This window comes from Drosophila subpulchrella, unplaced genomic scaffold, assembly GCF_014743375.2.
Source record: "Drosophila subpulchrella strain 33 F10 #4 breed RU33 unplaced genomic scaffold, RU_Dsub_v1.1 Primary Assembly Seq365, whole genome shotgun sequence".
Taxonomy (NCBI): domain Eukaryota; kingdom Metazoa; phylum Arthropoda; class Insecta; order Diptera; family Drosophilidae; genus Drosophila; species Drosophila subpulchrella.
In genome coordinates, this window is record NW_023665585.1 from 2,303,956 (window position 1) to 2,321,098 (window position 17,143).

Below are 17,143 nucleotides of genomic sequence, written 5' to 3' on the forward strand. Positions count from 1 at the left end.
GAGGCAGCCTATTAGTCACACGTTCAATCCGAACATAATCCAGCTGATTTGGCTAGTCGAGGAGTTCCCCTCCAAAAGCTGGTGGATAACCCGCTTTGGTGGCATGGACCCACTTGGCTGCAACGTCCACGCGATCTTTGGCCCAGCCAGGGAACCGACCTGCCGGTGACCGAGATCGAAAAGCGTGCCGTCAAAGCCCACGTGGAAGATTTCCTGGATCGCTTTTCCAAATTAGATAAAGCATTGCGGGTCCTCGCGTATGTCCATCGATTTGTCCAGCGATGTCGAAGACAATCACCGCTTTCCGGGGTAAGTCTAGAGGCCCAGAATGTTTCCGCCGCGGAACAGCTCATGACAATTTGCACTCAGCGCAGGTATTTTTCTGAAGAATACCGCTGCTTGAGTCAGAAGCGTCCTGTGCCCGCGGCGAGTTCGATTCTCTCCCTGAACTCCTTTCTAGACAAGAAAGGGCTAATCAGGGCATGTGGCCGCGTAACGGCCTCCGACAATTTGTACGAATGTGCACTCTCGCCCGTCCGTTCACATACACAGGGTTGGACTACGCCGGCCCGTTTGATATAAAAAATTATACCGGAAGAGCTTGTCTCATTACAAAATGGTATGTGTTGGTTTTCGTTTCTTTTTCTACAAAGGCCATCCATTTACATCCGACCTAACGACTGAAAAGTTTCTTGCCGCTGTCGCTCGTTTCGTATCTAGAAGAGGGTGTCCTCGCCAAGTCCAGTCCGACAATGGAAAGACCTTCGTCGGCGCTTCCACCCTGCTTTCCCGAGACTTCCTGAAAGCCGTTAAGGAGTCTGTGACCGATGCGTATAGTCATCAGCAGCTCACCTGACAATTCATTCCTCCTGGGGCACCCCATATGGGAAGCCTATGGGAAGCCTATGGGAAGCTGGTGTCAAGAGCTTCCACCGCTACACGGAAGTACACCTTTGAAGAGCTGTCCACCCTCCTAGCGAGAATCGAAGCTTGTCTGAATTCCAGACCGCTATCTCCCATGTCCGAGGATCCAACTGATCTCTTAGCGTTGACACCAGGGCACTTTCTTGTTGGTGGACCTCTTCTATCCATAGTGGAACCTGAAGTAAAGGGCGAATCCAAGTCCATTCTGAACCGGTGGCAGCACTTAAAGTCTCTCCATCAGCAATTCCGCACTCGATGGAAGGATGAGTACCTTAAGGAGCTCCACAAGCGCAACAAGTGGCAAGTTCTCACAGAAAATCTGCGTGTCGGCGACATGGTCGTCATTAAGGAAGAAAATTTGCCCTCAAATGAGGGGCGACTCGGAAGAATAGACTCCGTTTTTCCGGGAACCGATGGCAATGTCCGCGTAGTCGACATTGCTTATCAGCCCTGTTTGTTTTTCCTTATCCACACTCTAACTAGAAAAATGGCTCCCCGTCCACGAAGCGCTCAGGCATTGGATAGCAGACGTACAAGAGGTACTCAGTCCTACCGATGCCGAGTCTGCGCGGAATCCATCCTCTTCGGAAGTGTCAGAGGTTCCTAAAGCTGAGCGCAGAGAAGCGGCTGCGGGCAGTTCCTATAAACAAGTACTGCGCGAACTGTTTCGCACACGAGCACTCCACTGGGAGCTGTCGTAGCGGTGACCGGTGCAGAACGTGAGACCGGAACCATCAAACTTCCGGCTCCAAGCAACAGCCCGCTTCTAAGCAGCGTTCGCGCCGGCCAGATCCGCCAACTCGCCAAACGCCTGCCACTCCACCGCGCTCAGCATCCTCGACACAAGCTCCGTCGCTCGCGGCACTTCTCCAGCGTCATAGCGTCAACGTCCTCCCGACTGCTTTGGTGATCGTCGGGACCGGGAAGAAGACGTTCGACACCGCAGTGCATCGATCCGTGCACCCCGAAGAGCTCTGTGTCCTACGGCTGCTCCTGATGTATCTCGTCCTAGGCCAGGGGCTGGAACGATGATTAGGTTGGCGGTAAACTTTGCCGCTATTGCTGGCCTTCAGCTCAGTCAATAATAAAAGATATATTTTAACGGCTTTGCAGGAGTATGTAATTTTTTCAGACAAGTGTACTGTCGTATTGTTCGTACAAGACTGGCAATCAGAGTTTACAATATGAACCTTAAAGCCAAGCAGCAATGCATCACGCCACAAAGTCATGGTCGGCAAGCCGACTCAGCAATTCATACAGCGCAGCACTCCACTTCGAATATGAAGTGTCAGCATATCACTGTTAGTCGTTCTTGGCGCAGAGCGCTGAATTCAAATGTGGCGCATCAGCATTACTCAGGAAACTAGAGCAATACATTGTGCAATATTATACTTAGTTGTTAACTACCCCCCCTCAGGATGATGACCGTCCTCGGGCATACTAAAGTTGTCAATGGCCCTCTGTAATTCCATAGAGGCTCGTCTTCTCCTTAGCACCAGGAAAAGGATGAGAGAGCCGATCAGTCCAACGTTCAAAAACACACCAACTGCGAACCAAAGTTTGGGCGAGCCTGCTGCATCTACTTCCTCTTTGAAGCCTTGGATGAATCGCAAATTTTCGTTGTTCATCCGGTGAGGAAAAGGTATGCTTAAAACTGGGTCGTGGCCGATGGTGTTCAGTAGCGGTGACCTTACAATGCCAGGCTGCTTGCTTTGCATCTTTCGCAAGTTCACAAATTTGGTGCTGTTGATTGTTGCAGAGTTTTCGAACGTTACCAGGTGCGTTCCAGATGCGAACACTTCTGCGCCATTGTCTATTGATAATTACGACGCCGTCGTCTACGGGCATTATCGCCCTCAGGTGGCTAGGTTGAGTGTAGCAATGGGTAGTGTTTCCTGCGTGGAGCGAACGCGCACAGGTTTTTTGTCGAGACCGTTCGCAAATGGTGTTGTGTGTGGTCTCAGTGCATTCTGTGATCACGAACGTATCCTCTTCACATTCCGCCAGTGTACACACACACACAGAGACACAGGGTAGACGGTGACCTTCTTACATCTGAATTTGACTTTTGGAAAGGCTATTAATATATGAATTATGTTTTCGGACTGAAGGACTCTTATTTTGGAAGCTTCTATCAAACTAACTATTGGAATGTCTTGTTCGATTAGTGATTTCAAATCAGCGTGATCAAGAATAGTAGGGTTTACAATGTTGGATTTTGCCAAAGTAAAAGTGAGAATTAAATTTTAAATTTCTGTGCTTAGCATCCTATTTCTTGCCAAAAGTGCTTCGAATAGATGTGGGGTTTCAACCAAATCGTTCTTACGGGCTTTTATAATATTGTTGATGGTGTCCGTTAGTTTGTTTATCTGTTTCTGAGTTTCGGAATTTATGGCAATCTGTTTAGAATTGGACTCTACTAGTTGCGCCTCGGTGATTCTGATCTTCAAGAAATCTGCTGCATCAGGTGTGCCTGCAACCACCTTTAGTGCAGTACCCAAGAAGTCTAAGCTTCTAGCAACTCTATAGTGTATTTTGAGAACGGACAAAAGGGTTCTTAGATGGTCTCTATCGACGTCTAGCAACTTACGCATATGCGAGTGCGGAAAGGAATCGGACAATTTTTCTGTTTCATCTATCATATTGCTATACTCAGAGAGGTTACTTGAGTGTCTCAAATAATCTCTTTGTTCGAACACTAACACCTCACCGTCTAGTACCGAGATGTAGTCAGCGTGCGAAAAGTCGGTGATCCGTGCATTTGCCGCTGCCAGGGAGATTAGCAATGTGAGGGCAAACCTGAAATCCAAGCATAGCGTAAGATAGAGTGTTTAAACTCTCTTAAATTGACTTATTTACTTATTGTAGAAGACCACCTATTTGAGGTTGTCCTTGTGGACCACCCTCCCCTTAAAAAGGACAGCCGTTCCGAGGTCTGCTTCCACTTTTTGCTCTGAGCATAACGGGGTCAATTTGTTCCCTAACCTCTGGAGTTGTTACATCTTTTGATATTATCTTCTTGAGCTTTTACCAACCTTTCTTTGATGTCTGCAAGATGCACATTATGCCCAGCATGAACAATCTCAATTGGTTTTTCACGAGTGACTGAGTGTATGGTCCTGTTGTACTCTACCGTAGCCCTCAGGATTTGCTCTACCTTATCATTGACTTTCTTGTCCAGCTTTAAACATCTAGCGATTTCTGCCAAGGTGCTATAAAAGCGTTCAACTTGACCACTCGACGACCTATTTCGCCGGTGCAACTTGGGATAGGTGTTACCCCGAGCTCTTGCCTTTTAGGGTGCCTGTCATATTTTGCTTTGGTACAGACTCGGCAGTTTGTAACCACTTCCTTGGCTAAGTTGTTCATATTAGGAAAATAATAGTCGCGAAGGACTTGTTTCACATTTTCCTGTGCCGCTCTGTGCGCACGATTGTGCTCAGCTGTGATATATGTGATAACTGATCATTTTTATCAGTTATATCTTGCACGAAATTTTTGCAGTACCGAAATTGGGTGTTTGGGAAGTGGGAGATTAGCTCGTGCTGAAAACTTGCTAAAGTAGGCAGGTCGCAGTGCACAGCGTCAACGACGTCTGTGCTCACGCACTCTTTAAGATACTTTAAAATGCTGCCTTTGTCGCTGAAATTGATAAAATGACGAGTTTTGCTGCGAAACATCACCAGATTCCGATTTAACGGGAAACGTGGTTCTTAAAGAACAATCTGGTTCCTAAAGCAGTTTAGTGGTTTGTCGGTAGCCTCAATTGTGTAGGTTAGAGAGATTTCGCTGTGAACGGTCGCAGAGTCCGACTTAGGCTCATCTTGCAGAGCGTTAAGATTTTGTCTGGACAAGGCATCAGCAACAAAATATTCTTTGCCTGGTTTGTAGAAAACTTTGGCATTGTGCTGGTCTATGTACGGCTTCCATCTTTTTATTTTGGCGTTTGTGTTCTTGTCAGCTACCGCGAATGTGAGCGGCTGGTGATCAGTGAAAGTGTTAATTTCCCTGGACTCATTCAGAAAATTCTGCAATCTTCCCAAAGCCCAAACAATAGCTAACAATTCTCTCTCATTAGTGGCGTAGTTTAACTATGCCTGTTTTGGTGTACGGGAAATCATTGTTATTGGTCTACCCTCTTGAGATAGTACCGCGCCAATGCCGCTAGCCGAAGCATCAGTAGTAAGGTCAAAAGGCTTTTTAAAATCTGGGTCGGATTTTGCTTCGTCCTTGCTTACAATGAAGCCTAGGTATTCTACGCTGTCTTTGAAGAAACTAGTCTTCTCTTGGCTTACTCTCATGTTAGCATCGATTAGACACTTGAGTACAGCATCGATGTGGCGAACATGGTCTGCCTCATTGTTTGAAAAAATTATGACGTCATCTGTATAGACGTAGCATATTTTTCCAATATGTTCCCTGAGAACATCGTCCAACGCCCTTTGAAAAATGATGCTTGCATTTTTAGGCCGAACGGCAGACGGCAAAATTCGTATTTGCCGCTGTTAACTGAGAATGATGTCTTTTCGCGATCGTGCTCTGCCAGGTAAATCTGGTGATACCCTGATTTTAAATCTAGGGTAGTAAAAAATTGCGCTTTCCCAAGGTTCGCTAGAATCATGGGAATGCTGGGCATTGGGTAACGGTCTGGAATAGTTTGTTCGTTCAGTTTCCTGAAATCGATGACTAACCTCTTCTTCGGGTTACCATAGGCGTCAGCACCTTTCTTGTCAACAACCGAAGTTGGGCTGTTGTAGGGCGACCTCGAGGGCCTGATAATGCCATCTTTTAGCATTTGTTTGACTTCACTGTTCACAAAGTCGGAAACGCCCATAAGGTTTGGGTAGGCTCTGGAGTACACCGGTTCGTTTGTTATTGTCCGAATTGTGGCAATAACTGCGGTGTTGAAAGGGAGAGCTTCGTTGGCTGTTGAAAAAGCTTTTTTTCTTTTTAGTATCATACTCCTAAACTCTTTCCTAACAGAGTTAGGAACCACGATGTCATAAGCATCGGTGAAATTTACGTCAGCGCAGTTATGATACTGAGTTTTCTTTGGAGGTGCCCTTATATTCCAGAATGTTTTTTTCTAAGTTCAGCTTAACCCCGGCCTGTGTTAACAAGTCGAAGCCTATGATAGCGTCGAACGAGCTGAGTGTGTCTAATAAAAACAAGGAAGAACGCTATAGTCGAGTACCTCGACTATCAGATACCCGTTACTCAGCTAAAGGGACCAAAGGGAAATGGAGATAAGCAAGGAGCAAAGCAAGTTTGAAATGCGCCACCTACCGGCGGTAGACAGATTTAAGCGTGGCAACATTTTTTTTGGATCAATCGATAGGTATTGACGAGACCAATACATTTCAGTTAACATTTGTGATCTAGCATAAAAATTGTGGGCGCCGCAGGCTTGGGCGGCTTCTGGGCGTTAGAGTGGGCGTGGCATATTCGCATAGCAAACTTGCGCTGCGTACAAGGCTACGGAATCTAAATCTGAAATCCCAATACTCTATCTTTGATAGTTTCCGAGATATCCACGTTCATACTAACGATTTTTTGAAGTTTGTGGGCGGTTTGTCAGTGTTAAAGTGGGCGTGGCAAACTTTTTTTTGAGTCAATCGATAGGTATTGATGAGAACAATTCATTTCAGTTTAAATTTTTATTCTAGCATCAAAACTGTAGAAGCCACAGTTTTGGGCGGTTTGTGGGCGTTAGTGTGGGCGTGGCACTCTACTGAAACAAACTTGCGCTGCGTTAGAAGCTCAGGAATCTGCCAAATCTTAATAGCCCTCTTATAGTAGCTCTTATAGTTTCCAAGATCTCAGCGTTCATCCGGGCAGACAGACAGACGGACAGACGGACAGACGGACAGACGGACATGGCTAGATCGACTCGGCTAATGATCCTGATCAAAAATATATATACTTTATGGGGTCGGAAACGCTTCCTTCTGCCTGTTACATACTTTCCCACGAATCTAGTATACCCTTTTACTCTACGAGTAACGGGTATAAAAATGGAGACGTGTGTTTGAAAATGTTCATTAAGCACTTTTGCTAAATTTCGGTAGAACCGTGAATCGAATTCACCGAAAACGTTTTGGTGACCGGCATTATGGTTTTTAGCTCCTTTATGGGCTTGACATAATTTTTTGCCGCACCAGTGTCTACTAACATTTTTAATGTTCTCCCAGCCAACCGTCGCTCAATGAACGGCAACCGGGAGTGTTCCCTAAAAAATGAACTGAGTCGTCATCCGGAGCGAACTCGTTGTCACTTTCAATTTCCTCAGCTGCCTCCTTTGCCGCCTTTTCGTAGTTAGCTTTATCTTCTTTTGAGTCCTCTTGAACTACATTATTGAGTCGCTGGCGTCTTGGGCCTGTCGCACGATCGGACGAGTTTCGTCGCTTCGTTGCGTTGGAGTCATTAGATTGACGTTTGCTGTACTCGGTACGCTGCCTAAACTTAGAGGAGGAATCAATCTCCATAGGTTGTGGGGCCTGCAATTGGTTGTCCCTGTTAGTGTGCTCTTGAGAGTTGCCCTTTGGGCGCTTGACAAAATGGGGGCTTCTATCCTGATTTTGGTCTTCTTTGTTATACCTGCCTGGCTTGCCATAGGAACGGCTTTTGTTGATTTCGGTACCTTGAGCCCGCTCTTCCACAGCCTTAGCGTAAGAGTTTGCATACATGATTCTTTCAATACTAGACTCTGCCTCTCTAGCCAGAGCCAGCGCAGAAGGGAGGTCTGTAGGCTGTGCTGTAAAGTCGACGTATCTGAGAGATTTCTTTAAACCCGAAATAAAAGCATGCAAGGCGTCGGCTCTAACTTCTGAGTTGAGCAAATCGGCACCCTCTTGTTCGTGCGTCATGACAATTTTATTGGTTACTAGCGATAGTTTTTTTCGACTTCGTCATAGTATTGCATTAAAGGCATGTCGCCTTGCCTGACCATTTCTAGCCCCTGTCTTAGTAAGCGCAGCGAAGTCTTGTCCGAGTAGGTGCAATCTAATCTGGCCAATATTTTGTGTGAGACAAGTAAGGCTCCCGCTGTGCCTCTGATTTTGTTTCTTATGATGGCAACAGCTTGGCCACTACTGCCGTTGTAAGGCTTTAACAACTCATATGCGTATATGGCTGATTGCCTCCAAGCTACACAATTATCCTGAGTGCCTGTGAACTCAGGGACGGACTTGATTATGTCTAGCGGAATGTCTCATCCGACATCTGGTCTAACTGATATTTTTTCATAGGTGACAATTTGAGGTGTTTCCATCTGTAAATTCTGGACCTGAGTAACTAAAGCGTTTATCTGGGCCTGTAACTGGGACTGCTGTTGCGACAGAGCCTGTCTGACAGCATTGTCAATAAGGGCTTGTATCTGATTGGGGTCCATGACGTTCTCTGAATGGACACCTGCAAATGGTTGGTTAACCTCCCAACTGTCGTCGCTGTCGTATTCAACTTTAACGTCCCTATAGGAACCTGCCCAACTCATTGGCTGTTGGCTGGCACCAACTGATCGGTCGAATAGCGAGCTTTGGATAAGCACAAAAAAAACCTTTGCTTTGGTGAAAGTATGCAAAGCAAGAAAAATTAAAAAGAATATGTGGGTTTGCAATGGAAAAAAATTTTACTGACAAAAGTATGCAATAAGATATTTTTCTACTGACAAAAGTATGCAAGGCAAACAAATTTTCCTGACAAAAGTACGCAATGAAAATTTCAAACTGACAAAAGTATGCAATATAAATTTTTCGAATTTATTGATTCAACAACTACTCTGCAAATATACAGGGTATTCCCTAAACTGTTGAATTGTTGAATTTTGATCAGCTGTTAATCAGCTGTTCCATACAAAGTCAACTGTCAGAAATTTCAGCAATTCAACAGCCTCAGGGCTGTTGAAAATTTTGTTTAATTGCTGAAAACCAGAGTTGTCGCTGTTCTCGACTAAAAGTAAGAGTGTAACTCTGGTCAATTGTAAACATGAAGGAATTGCATTCGTATAAAATATGCATATAAAGGATATCTAATAGGATGCTGACTGTTATCAGTTTTAATAGTTTAGTATTTGGCTTATTTTCGGCATTTTCCTTAATTTTAAACATAATCTTTGGTAAACACAGCAGGCAATTTGACAATCTGACAAACAGCTGATCATCATAAAATTTAAAATTCAACAGGGATCTTTTAGGGTCGTTCCCTTAATTGCTGAAATTTTCTGTTGAATTTTCAACAATTCAGCAATTCAACAGTTTAGGGAATACCCAGATAGTTTTTTGTTTTATGATCACGATCAATTTTATCACCACTCGAGCTTTCATGATCCAATTAACAAGGTTCGAAACTGAAGTTGGGCGCCAGATAAAGATCGGAGGGCTTGTCCCGCGAAGTCCTGTGTCTTCGCGGTGCAGCTCAGTGTCCTGCTGCTGCTCCTGATGTATCTCGTCCTAGGCCAGGGGCTGGAACGATGATTAGGTTGGCGGTAAACTTTACCGCTATTGCTGGCCTTAAGCTCAGTCAATAATAAAAGATATATTTTAACGGCTTTGCCGGAGTATGTAATTTATTCAGACAAGTGTACGTGTACTCTCGTATTGTTCGTACAAGACTGGCAATCAGAGTTTACAATAGAAACCTTAAAGCCAAGCAGCAATGCATCACGCCACAAAGTCATGGTCGGCAAGCCGACTCAGCATTCCATACAGCGCAGCACTCCACTTCGAATATGAAGTGTCAGCATATCACTGTTGGTCGTTCTTAGCGCAGAGCGCTGAACTCAAATGTAGCGCATCAGCATTACTCAGGAAAGCTTATTGATAACTAGAGTAATACATTGTGCAATATTATACTTAGTTGTTAACTTATATAATCTTGATCAGGAGCACTAGCCGAGTCGATCTAGCCATGTCCGTCTATCCGTCTGTCAGTCCGTCCAGGCGAACGCTGAGATCTCGGAAACTACAAAAGTTAGAAGGTTGGGATTTGGTATGTCGATTCCTAAGCTTCTTGCGCAGCGCAAGTTGGTTTCAGCAGGGTGCCACGCCCACTCTAACGCCCACAAGCCGCCCAAAACGGTGTTGCCTACCGTTTTTATGGTAGAACAATTTTTATACCCGTTACTCGTAGAGTAAAAGGGTATACTAGATTCGACGGAAACTATGTTACAGGCAGAAGGAAGCGTTTCCGACCCCATAAAGTATATATATTCTTGATCAGGATCACTAGCCGAGTCGATCTAGCCATGTCCGGCTGTCCGTCTGTCTGTCCGGATGAACGCTGAGATCTTGGAAACTATAAGAGCTAGGCTATTGAGATTTGGCGTGCAGATTCCTGAGCATCTTACGCAGCGCAAGTTTGTTTCAGTAGAGTGCCACGCCCACTTTAACGCCCACAAACCGCTCCTACAGTCTTGATGCTAGAGTAAAAATTAAACTGAAATGAATTGTTCTCATCAATACCTATCGAAAAAAAAGTTTGCCACGCCCATTTTAACGCCCACAAACCGCCCACAAACTTCAAAAAATCGTTAGTATGAACGCGGATATCTCGGAAACTATCAAAGATAGAGTATTGGGATTTCAGATTTAGATTCCGTAGCCTTGTACGCAGCGCAAGTTTGTTATGCGAATATGCCACGCCCACTCTAAAGCCCACATGCCGTCCAAGCCTGTGGCGCCCACAATTTTTATGCTAGATAAAAAATTGTAACTGAAATGTATTGGTCTCGTCAATACCTATCGATTGATCAAAAAAAAATTTTCCACGCCCACTCTAACGCCCATAACGCTTAAATCTGTGTACCGCCGGTAGGTGGCGCATTTCAATCTCGCTTTGCTGCTTCATTCCACAAATCTGCAAAGTAAATGTATATAAAGTTAATTAAACATATTATATTTAAAAGTATAACAGACGCACCTGCTATGAAACTTTATGCTCTTCGGATTCGAGTTCAATATTACATGAAAAATCAAAACGATTCTCATCTTTAGCCAAACTACTATCGCCCTCCAATGGGTAATCATTACTATTTATAGAACTAGGTACCAACTCTATGTCTTTGAATTTGAAATTCTGTTCTGCTTCTCGCGACCAAAGCCTTTTCCCATTTCTCTATGCCACAAGTAGTTACTTTGGCTTTAAAAAAAGGTAAAATAGCATCTTAGTTGGCCTTCTTGGTTGCATTTTCTTTCCATATGGAAAACAACTCAAAGTTGCTAAACTTGAGATTAGGTACTAAAAAATTAAATTTAGGAAAAAGTTGCAATTAGTGGCGATTCGGACAGCATACATTTGAACAAGAATTAAATACTCTACAAATCTTAATAGGTTTCAGAAGTGGACTTAACCCACATAAAGCATTAACACTTAGTATACACCACCTGTCTTTGAATTCATATTACAAAAACTTCTTGGAACGCTTTTAAATTGTTATTTTGTGTACTTTAAAAATGCACGACAAAAGGCGAAATTCACAAACACATGGCATGAATCACAGCCAGCTGATTTAACAGCTGTTATGTTAACAGAGACGCCGCCTATCGGATTTCCTGAAACGTAACATTGAAGATTGGTCTTCTGCTAACCGAAAATCAAATGCGCCATTATTCGTTGACGCTGCGAAGGGATTTTATTTTTTCTCCGGTTTGTTTTTCTACCAAGGTCTTAAAGTCCAGAGCTTATCAAAAACAACATTCCGCGTCTTCAGGAAACAAACATGCAAGTTATATGACACATTATTTAGGGGCTCTTAACCAATTTATAAGCAACTGTGAGCCGAGAGCTAATTTCCAAATAACTCCGATAGACCCGAGATAAGTCCGTGGTCAGTTATTTCTGTCAACCAGGCCTCCAATGGCCTCCCACCCAGATCAATTTTACGCAGCCCGAATCAAACGGATGCTGTAAACATCCAAACCGATATTGTAAACACCGGAGTCCCAAGCGAGCCCTGAGTCCGCTAACGTAAACAAAAGATCTTCAAAGCAAGCCCCGAGTCCGCTATCTTAAACAAAAAGATCCCCAAAGCGGTCCCTAAACTCCGCTAATGTAAACACCAATTTCCGGCCAAGTTTGGACTTTAAATTTAATTGGAAAATTGCATCATCCTATTTACCGACTCTCTTGAGTCATTCTCTTTATCAATTTTTGGAGATAAATCTCTTAAACCGAGGTTTGATGATTGATCATTGAACTAGATAGCAGGCAGTCCGTTTTTGAGATCCGAATCGAGCAGTAGAGTAAATCGAGATAAAGTAAACGAGCAGTGAATAAAATAAGTTCGACCTATTGAAAGATTGTAATAGTGAATAAGTAATTATAAAAAATAAAAAATACATTTTTTAAATTAATTTACTAGTGAGAAACTTAATTGGCGCCCAACGTGGGGCCATGTGATTAAAAAATTCTAAAACAAAGCTTTAATTTAAAATTAGTTAAAATAGTTTTAAAGTGAAAAATGAATTTAGCGCGGCCAAAAAAACCCGATACAACCGACGAATATATAAAGCCTGTGTTGATAAAAATAAGGTGGAAATTAATAAATGCAATAATCCCCTTAAACTCTATACAACCGGCAAAAAAATAAAAAGTTTGTATTGATCAAAAAAAACTAAGGTGGAAAATAATTAATGAAATAATCCCCTTAAATCTCAAATTACAAAATAGTGATCGTAACATAAATTCACTGCTCGGACATTATAAAAATTTAAACGTGACAAAAAAATCATCAAATCAAATTTTCCAATGGTTATTATGGAAAAACAATTTAATTTAAACAAATTTTTTATAAAACAAAAATTAACAAAAAAACTTCGAAATCATCAAGAAAAACACATTTAAGGAAAACAGGCTGAAGGGCAATCCCCCGCCAAAAAATAAGCATTGAAAAAGAAGGAAGACCCCAATTTAAAAACCAAAAAAGAAGGAAGACCCCAAGATAAAATCTGAAAACCAAAAAAAGATGGACGACCCAAGCAGGATCATCAACCAAGAAAAGTACGACCCCAACCGGATCAGAAAACAACGAAAAGAAAAATAAGGAGGAGGATTCGTGAGCGATACCATCTTTTTTATTATTATTATTGTTTTATAAGATATTTGTAAAAAAGAAATATAAATATACAAAGTGTAAGAATTAATTTCTGACTTCGAAAAAGTTCTCAAAATGTCAGAACCTTCAACAAGCCAGACTGGAGCAAATAAAAGACTCCACATGAATCCGCCTCAAGAACACCCAAGCCATCAGGCAATAACAAACAATACAATATTAAATGTAGGAGATTTAATTAAACAAATTGTACATTTTAAATTAAATCCATTGAAGGAGGAGATCGTAAACTTAAGATCGCAGCTTTCTCACAAAATTAAAACGGTTGAGGATTATCAGATAAAGATTATAGATAAAAATATCAAGTGCGACACATCTTATGAGATCATCAAATCTGTTAGGGAATATAAAGGTGAAGAAGATAAATATATAAGCTGGAGAGAATCAGCTGAAATAGCCATGGGGCAATATGCCAGAGGAAGTAAAAGATTTTATTCTGCCTTATCTATATTAAGATACAAAACACCGGGAATGGCAAACGATGCCTTAACCCATAATGGTACGGTATTAAATTTCGATGCCATAATGGCCAGACTTGACTTTGTCTTTAGCGACAAACGACCAATTCATATTATTGAACAGGAACTAAGCGTATTGAGTCAGGGAAAATTATCCATTATGGATTATTATGGTACAGTTAATAGAAAATTATCTGTACTAATTAATACAACTATAATGACCTATAGTAGAAACAAACCGATAACAGGGGAAATGAATGAGAAACATAGGAAGACAGCTCTTAGAGTTTTCATTACCTCGACGGCCAAATTTCAGATACTATTTTCCCAATGAATCCAGCTGACCCACCAAATGCAATGGTCATAGCTCAGGAATGGGAAAGCAACAACATGAGGGCTCATTTCGCAAATAGTTTCTCAACTACTCAGAGAAAACATAGTGAGCCAAACTCTGGTGGAAATGGACCAACACATTTCAACCACAAGCCAAGATAACAAAACAATAATTACAGTAACAGGTGAAACAATAATAATTTAAGGTTTAATCATTACTATAACCAGAACAAAAATACTTATAATCAGAATAAAAATAATTCTTGGAACCACGGCAGATTTAATAATAACCAACAAAATCAGTGGAATCAGTAGACGAGTCTATCCAGGTTCAGAACAGGGCTAACAACGGCTATAATCAAAGCTTTAATAAATATAAAACAAATAATTATAGCCAGAACAAGTGGGATCAAACTAAAAAATTTGAGACCCAGAACACTCAGCAAGGCCAAGCCCAAAATAAAAGGGTACCAACTGGAACTGTTAACCAACCGGCTAACAAGACGATGAGACTAAATAACATTGAGGAGTACCATTTTTTAACAAAAGTCAGGAGTAGGCTTACCCTACCTAATTAGAAGAGACCCGAAAATAAATAAAAAATGAAAAATAATAACTGACACTGGGGCAACCTAGTGTTATATTAGAACAGGAATTTATAAAAATGAGAATGATCTTCCAATATACAAAAGAGTATCCACAGTGAATGAATATTCAATAATTAAATTTTCGGTCAATCGATAGGTATTGATAAGAACAATACATATCAGTTAAAATTTTTATTCTAGCAGCAAAGCTGTTAGAGCCACAGTTTTGGGCGGTTTGTGGGCGTAAGACTGGGCGCGGCACGCTGCTGCGCTGCTTGCGCTGCGTAAGAAGCTCAGGAATCTGCACGCCAAATCTCAATAGCCTAGGTCCCATAGTTTCCGAGGTCTCAGCGTTCAGACGGTCAGAAGCTTATTTGCTGCAGGAGGTATGCAATTTCGATTGAATTGCAATATTTAGCTTATTATTTTGACTATAACATTTTTAAAAAGCAATGACAATGAAAAAACTAAAGCTCCTATCAGCTGTTTTCTCTCGTCGTGGTTTTGTTCACGATAGAGTGCATGGGAGAGAAGATGTTATGTGCCTGGAGACCATGCATAAGCTTTATCAGCTGCAGTTCGAATTGTCTCCAGAACAGCTGTCTGCGTCTAGTTCGTTTCGCACATAAAATTAGCCTAAAACAAGGAAAAACGCTATAGTCGAGTACCTCGACTACCAGATACCCGTTACTCAGCTAAAGGGACCAAAGGGAAATAGAGATATGCAAGCAGCAAATCGAGATTGAAATGCGCCACCTACCGGCGGTAGACAGATTTAAGCGTTATGGGCGTGGGCGTGCCAATTTGGATCAATCGATAGGTATTGACGAGACCAATACATTTCAGTTAAAATTTTTTATCTAGCATGAAAATTGTGGGCGCCACAGGCGTGGGCGTGGCATATTCGCGTAACAAACTTGCGCTGCGTACAAGGCTGAGATCTCAATTCTCTATCTTTGATAGTTTCCGAGATATCTACGTTCATATTTACGATTTTTTGAAGTTTGTGGGCGTTGAAGTGGGCGTCGCAAACTTTTTTTTTTGGGTCAATCGATAGGTATTGATGAGAACAATACATTTCAGTTAAAATTTTTATTCTAACATCAAAACTGTAGGAGCCACAGTTTTGGGCGGTTTGTGGGCGTTAGAGTGGGCGTGGCACGCTGCTGAAACAAATTTGCGCTGCGTTAGAAGCTCAGGAATCTGCACGCCAAGTCTCAATAGCCTAACTATAGCCTAGTTTCCGAGATCTCAGCGTTCATCCGGACAGACAGACAGACGGACAGGCGGGCAGACGGACAGACAGACGTGGCTAGATCTGTTCGGCTAGTGATCCTGATCAAGAATATATATATTTTATGGGGTCGGAAACGCTTCCTTCTGCTTGTTACATACTTTTTGACGAATCTAGTATATCATTTTACTCTACGAGTAACGGGTATAATTATGCTTAGATTTTTGTCTTTTTATCTTTCCTAGTATTCACTATTATATTTTTAGAAAATTAATTGTGTGTATACTTAACTTTGAATTGCGTGAGCTATTTTTATGTATTAAGTATGGACAGTCCACTCATCTCCAAAACAAGCAGCCAGGCAATAATCAGAATTCGAGCCAAACAAAATACAGGCTTAAAAATAATACACTTGAACGCGCAAAGCTTAGCTAAAAAGATTGAGGAATTCTGTTTTTTATTTAGAGACTCTAATATTGATGTTATCCGTGTATCCGAAACGAGGTTTGTCTCCGATGTTAGTAATATGTCAAGAATGTGTGAAAGTTTTAATCTTTTTCGCTCCGATCGTAGTGGTCGGAGGAGTTGCTATTTATAAAAACAAGAAACTGAACGCTAAGAAAGTATGTGTTCAACCAGAGACGACTGCGATTGAACATATATTTCTAAGTATTTTCAACAAAAGGGAAAACACATATATTTTAATTGGCTGTATCTACAGACCACACAAAACAACAGAATACTCTGAGCTGATTGATTTTTTATTCACCCTCTCATTGAAATACTCCGATGTAATTCTTGCTTGCGATTTTAACAGTAATATTTTAATTGAAAAGCATTTGTCAAGCGATATGGAATCACTTGGTTTATTTTCTGTAAACTTTAAGTATCCTACACATTTTTCCACTACCAGCAACACCCTACTTGATGTATTCTATGTTAGTCTCTGTAAAAAAGTTCAGAATTATGACCAAATATCGTTGCCTGCCTTTTCCAAACATGATCTGATCTTTTTCACGTACAACATTAATATTGACTACAATGACAATTACATAGAGTATATGGACTTCATCAACATTGACTATGCTTTCCTTAGTGCTGATTAAGACTCTTGCGACTGGAATTCCTTATATTGCACTGCTGAGGCTAACACTCAGCTGGAAATTTTACAACGAAAAGTGAAAATCCTCTAAACACAGGACCAAATCGTGGTTTAATTATAACATTAAAAACCTAATACAAAAGCGAGACCAACCGTATGCGAAATGGAAACGCTGCAAGACAGAGAATTTTTACAACGATTTTAAATCAAATAGAAAATTTGTCAATGAAACCATTGCGAAGGCGAAACGAAATTACTACATACATCATTACATCATATCATACATCATAAGTCATTCCGACAATCGAAAAATTGATTGGGGATCGGCAATATTATACCAACTTTTAGCTGTTGTACTGATCTTGATGATCTAAATCATAAGTTCTTGCAATCGACCGT